Source organism: Microtus ochrogaster, linkage group LG8, assembly GCF_000317375.1.
Source record: "Microtus ochrogaster isolate Prairie Vole_2 linkage group LG8, MicOch1.0, whole genome shotgun sequence".
In the NCBI taxonomy this organism is placed as follows: Eukaryota; Metazoa; Chordata; class Mammalia; order Rodentia; family Cricetidae; genus Microtus; species Microtus ochrogaster.
The window spans coordinates 26,080,770-26,086,548 of record NC_022033.1 but is presented as its reverse complement, the minus strand read 5'-3'; the positions used below and the strand labels follow the sequence as shown (position 1 = coordinate 26,086,548).

The window sequence follows — 5,779 nt, the reverse complement described above, 5'->3', positions numbered from 1 at the left end:
GCAGCAGCAGCAGCAGTAGCAGCAGCAGCAGCTGGAGCGGTGGGGCTGTCACCGCCTCCCGCCCGGTTCACTCCCAGAGCCAGACCGCCGGTCTGCGCCTCGCCGCCCGCCCAGGTACAGAGTCCTGGGGGACCCCGCGACCGGACTGGTCCTGGGCCCTCGGCTGCCGACCCCTCCTCCTGCTCTGCCGCTGGCCGTTGAGCTGCGGTTAGGGGAGCTGTGGGGTTCGAGGAGGGGGACTCAAGGGGAGCTTCCTGCGCCGGGAGAGCTGCTGGCTCTGGGTGGAGTGGGTTGGGGCTGGGGGCGGGCGAGTGTGCCCGAGAGCGGGGAGGGGCGGAGGCTGCGCTCCAGGGCCTGCGGGGCGCTGGAGAGGTGCGTCTAGCTTCAAGTGCCCGGAGCTGCCGGGCGCACCCCACTCCTGGCCGTGCGCGCCGCCGGTCCTGGGGGGCGGTGATTGTGTGCGCCGCGCCGCGGTATTGTGCCGCGGCCACGCCGTTTGCAGCGGGCTCCGCACCGCGTCCCCGGGAGGAAGACGTTCGCGGACAGCGGGGCGGGGGCCAAGCTCGGGTGGCCGCTGCCTCCGGGAGAAAGGAAGTGGACTGTGTTTGGGGATGTGGGGACGGGAAGCGTACAGTGGCAGGGAGGGGCTCCTTGCCAAGGCGCTGGGAGTTGAGACGCGGTTTGCACAGTTGAGCCCACTTTGGCAGGCTCCTGTCGCTCCACCAGGGGAGCGACAGTCCCTCTCGTGTGCACACTCGGAGAAGAAGCAAGGGTTCTGAAGACCCCTGGTGAAGGAACACACCATGCTGGGGCCTGCGGAGAGCGCGCGCAAGGGTTAAGGTGGATTTACACCTCCGCCCTCCTGCTGCTCGCCGCCCTTCACCTAGGGTTCCCGGGCAGGATACCCCGGGGGAGTGCAGTTCGCCCTCGTATTCCGGCCTCTTGGGTTCAGAAGTGACCCTACTCTTTCTCAGAGCTGCGTTTACGGGTAGTCTGGCCGCCTCTACCAGGCCGAGCTTCCTGGGGGAAGTTCTCATTAAGCCTTGCTAATTAGCTTTATTCCCGGAGAAAGGTTAAGGTTAGACCGTCCTTTTCCTTACCGAGAGCCCCCTCCCTGCCATTCCCTTCTCCCTCCCCTCTCCCTCAGAGCACAAAAGCACAAAAAGAAAGTGTGAAGAGGCGCAGATCAATGGAGAAGCCACAAACCCATTAATTCAAATGGAACCCTTTCCCCCTCTGAAACATTGATTTTTCTTTCTGTCTGCTCTGAGGGGAGATGAATAACCTCCTGATTTCACCTGAAATGGTGTTTGGACTCTGATTTCCCCCTTTCTGAGGATTGTGGCCTGAAATAGATTCTCCCTTGAGATAAAGCCCTACTTATCCCAGAATCAGCTGGAAGCCCCCTCCCCCCACTGCACACTCCAGTGTTGGGGCCTGGGGTGAGTGTTGGTGCTCTCCTCACTCCTGTGGGCAGAGCCTGTGATGGTGGAACCAGGTCCCTTGACCCCTAAAACGTGCGTGTTTCTCAGCTGTGTGTTGGTGTGGGGGAAAGAGCCCATTGATGGCCCAGGCCCCAGTGGGTAGCTTAACCCCAGGTTGTAAATTACCCTTTCATTGGCAAGCCATTTGAGTCCAAATGTGTCTTTGAATGCAGTCCAGGCTCCTCTGCCGGGCAGTGCTATAGAGTAGTCTCAAGGCAGCACCTCCTTCTGCGCTCTCTACCCCATTCAGCAATTCTGCCTACCAGTGGCAAACAGCACCCCAGCTTTACCTCCCTGCTCAGAAGGCTAACTTTGAGGAGGAACCTCTTTCCCAGGGCCTCAGCCACCCTGGGGCAATGGGAAGCTGGTCCATCCCTGAATTGCTCAAGAACTTTTTAGTCTAGCCTGAGTCCTTTTCTTGGAAGGCTAGACCTGGAGAGGGTTAGCTCAGAGTGCTTCCCCTCTGGCCATCCTTTTGGCTGGAAGAACCCAGTTTGCCCAAGAAACTCAGGTGCCCATTGATGGCAGGAGCTGGGGTATCAGTGAGGTCTCATAGTGAGGAATGCTGGGGAAACAGTCCGTTGCCTTTGCTTAGGAACAAAAGCCCATATACTAGGGAAGGTGTGGGACATGCTCACTCTAGCATCCAGGCATGCACTATGGCAAGGACAGTGGAGCAAGCACATGGGTACATGAACATGGTTCTGACAGGTGCAGTGAGTCTGAGAGTCAGTGGGGGGAGGGGGAGGATGGAAGCCTCCTCACTCTGTCTCCCCTCCCCCCAAGAATGTGTTTGTATGGCTGGTAAGCCAAGGTCTGTTAGCAAGAAGTAGAATTGTGTGCTGTGTCTCAGGAAAACGCATCACCTCTTCTGGTGGCCAGGTGGGCATTGATGGGGTACAGAATTTGACAACCGCCTTGGAAGCCCCAAGTGCTCAGGAGCTGACTCAGATCACCCTCCTGTTTCTTTCATGTAACAGTATCACAACATCACAACAGGGGCATGAACCTTTGCTTGCTCTGGATCCTGGGAGTTTTCAGTTTCCATTAGTAAGTGCCTGAAGTGGTTAGGTTGGGGTCAAATGTGGTTCAGCGCTTTCTTGGCATATTTGGAGTGATGAGCATAATGCTAACCCGAGCAGCTCCAAGGCCGAGCATTCCCTGACCTGGCCAGGCTCACAGGTGACCCAGAAGGCACTGCCCAACACTGGACTGAGAAGCCACCTCCCACATCCTAATATATATGCTAGGTTGAGAGCTGGGGCTGGAGAACTGCCCACACTGGTATTCTTTCCTGCTGCCCAAAAACCTGGGGATGGTGGGGGAGGGGGCAGCCAGCCTGGAGTGCCTGTTTCCTGCCTGGCCTAGGAGCATCCTTGAACATCCCCACCCCCACCACGGTCTGAAACCCACACCCAGGGCTCCAGATCAGGCCTTATGGCCTCCACTAGCACTGAATTCTCGGTAAATCCTCCTCCCTTTCTTTCTCAAGTGAGTGGTTGAGATAGAGTTACAGCTCTGAGGAAAGGCCTGGAAAATACTGTAGGAGGCACGCCCCAGAATTCTGAGTCCTGGAAGATGCAAATGGCTCAGCTTCAGAGGCACCAGGAACCCAGTTCCAGAGAAGTTGACCCCAGTTGTAAAATAATCAGGTTACTGATAGCACCTGCCCATAGTTACAGCCATGGATACAGGCCTGCTTCCACTTTCCTCCGTATGTCTCCCGAATTCCCCTCCTCCGGGCTGCACAGTGGTTGGTGCTGCCGAGGCCTGCAGAGAAGGAAGGGCCTGGGCTAGCTGGGTGGGGAGAAATAGAGCTGGCTTCTGAATTTTGGACTGAAGATAAGAGGCTCAAGGGTTTAGTCAGCGCTTCTCTCTCTGCACAGAGTGAAGACTCCAAGGTTGGGGGTGTGTCCTACAGACTAGGTGCTACCCACCCTGCCTGGCCAACACAAGAGTTCCGCTTTTCAGAAGGTTAGTTGGCCCTAATGCCCTGTGACCCATGATGGCAAAAGCACTATAGTGCATGTTCTGATGAACTTTTACTGCCAGGTGGGCAAGGCCACAGACTTCAGGATGTAAAGGGCAAAGGCTAGGCTGGGGGATCTAGCCACAGCTCCCTGGCCAGTCACACAAAATCTCAGGAGGGATTTTAGAAGCATGGCATATGTACTTTTATCTTCGGTGAAGTTATTTGAAAAGGAGAAATTAGTAGCTCCAATTCTCCTGAGATTTAAGAAGGGAGCAAGAAGTGACCTACTTGTGACCTCATGGGGGGCAGGGGAGTACCTGGCTTAGACACTCCCGACCTGGGTTGGCTGCCTGGCTGCCTCCCTTTCTTCCTCCCTGCACCCTCCCCCCCCAGCCAGGTCCCTCTGGACTTGGGTGATGGGTCTGAACTGTGTGCTCTGGTAATTATGCCTGTGTGATTAGCCGGCCTTCCCAGCCTCAGCTCAGGGGCGAATAGGTGAGTAGAGAGAGACCGAGTCTGCTCCTCTGTGCTGGCTGGCTTTGCCCCATGGACAGCCCGGTTCTGCTACAGCAGGGCTTGCGGAAGGGTCTCTCCAGGTCAGCCCTGTACCTGTGGGTGCTGGCGGTGGTCCTGTCAGTCTGGCCACGTCCACAGCTACAGCTTACTCAGTTCTGTTTGTTTTCTGGAAAGTTTAGGTTTAATAGGCTTGATTACTTTAAAAAAAAAAAAAAAGCCATCGCAGTCAGCGTTTGAGTTTTCAAAATTCCCAGAGCCACCATTCACAGAGCAGCAGTTGGGATGGCAGAAACCTGGGGGCTATGGAAAAGTCCCTGGGGAGGGAGCCACTGATGTTCAGTAACTATGCAGCCCCCCCCCAGCTCTTTCCCATACTTGTAAATGAGCCAGAAGTTTCAGCTGATTCCTCTCCCTAAATAAAGTCTGAAGGTAGGAGACCCTCCTTAGCCATATAGATAGATCCCTAGGGCAACTCAGCACAAAGTAGATGTTCAGTAGTGTGCACGCATAAAGCTCTGCACGCATGTGTGTGTGCACATGCCATCAAGCATATGTAGCCCCGCTGCCTTTGGGTATTATATTGAGGCACTTCATCTTTAAGGAATCAGGCACTTTTGATCAAAGGGTGGAGTGTGTAATTTCATGGCTCTGGGTGCAGACTGTCTGGATTCAGACCCCAGCTCTGCCCCTAAGTTCTGTCACCCTGGATAGTCGGGGTGAGCGTCTGAAGAGCTGTATGACTGGACCTGGAGAGAGGCCTGCCCTGTGGGGCCCTGTGGGGCAATCTTAGGAAACCCTTGTCCCAGAGCCTGGAACCTGGCTTTTTCTTTCCAGGTGATTTCAACGTCAGTATGAAATGCAGCTCATCTGCTGGGCAGGGTGAGGCAGAGCGCGTTTTCCTGAGCAGTTCAGGTATCTAAGCAAGAGCAACTTTAGCTCCTTTTTGTGGGATAGCTAACAGCTGTAGCTAAGAGAAGCACGCAGCCTCTGGCCCTCCAGCCAGGGTCCCAGTTTTCATATGGCCCTCGTTCAAGAACTGCGCAGTGGGACCAGAGCCCTTAATTGTCAGATTAATGCAACATCCTCATTAAACACCACATCCTGCCAGGCAGTTTAGTCAGTTCAACAAGTCTTGCTACCTCATGAGGAATTCAGAGAACAGGCAGCCTGGTCCCTACTCCTGGATGGCCCGAGAGCTTTCTGGGTTGATAGGATAGAGCCCCACAGCAGTTTTGTGCTGTGATGAGGCTGGTGGCACAGATATGCAGGTTGTTTAAGAAGAGCTGTGGAGCATGGGCAGCAGCAGCCACTTTCTTCTCCATGGATGGGGAGTAGCAGGAAGGCCAGGAACAGGGTCTGCTCACAGCTGGATTTCCAACACTTAGCAAACGTGGCCCATAGTTGGTGTCCAGGGAATACTTGAGTGAATGAATGGGTTTACATAGGTGTCTGCAGGATTCTGGAGGCTGAGACAGGAGGATTGTCTAGACTACATAGGTAGCTTCTCTCTCTTTTGTTTTATATTGTGACAAGTTTTCTCTGTGTAGCCCTTAAGTGTCAGAGAACTCAACTCTACAGACTAAACTAGGCTAGCCTCAAACTTAGAGATCCTCCTGCCTGTGTAGGACCAACCTGCTCAAGTAGCTCCTGTTTCAAAAAGATTTTTTTTTTTCACGGGAGGGCAGCAGGAGGCTCCACCTGCTTTTCAGGCTCATCAGTCCCTGGCTCCTTTTTTTTTTTAAATTTATTTATTTATTAAGGATTTCTGCCTCCTCCCCGCCACCGCCTCCCATTTACCTCCCCCCCC

At 54.6% G+C, this 5,779-nt stretch overlaps 1 protein-coding gene across 3 annotated transcripts in view; it reads left to right on the top strand.

Annotated features, from left to right (window-relative positions):
- Positions 1-5,779, top strand: part of Nol4l (nucleolar protein 4 like) — a 124,804-nt gene that overhangs the window by 89,210 nt on the left and 29,815 nt on the right. The window contains exon 1 of one of the 3 annotated variants that reach the window (XM_005363228.3): positions 21-114. The exons of the other annotated variants lie outside the window; for them this stretch is intronic. The gene's annotated coding sequence lies outside the window, so the exon portion shown is untranslated. Of the gene's footprint in view, positions 1-20; positions 115-5,779 lie in introns of those variants that run through there. 3 annotated transcript variants of the gene reach the window in all.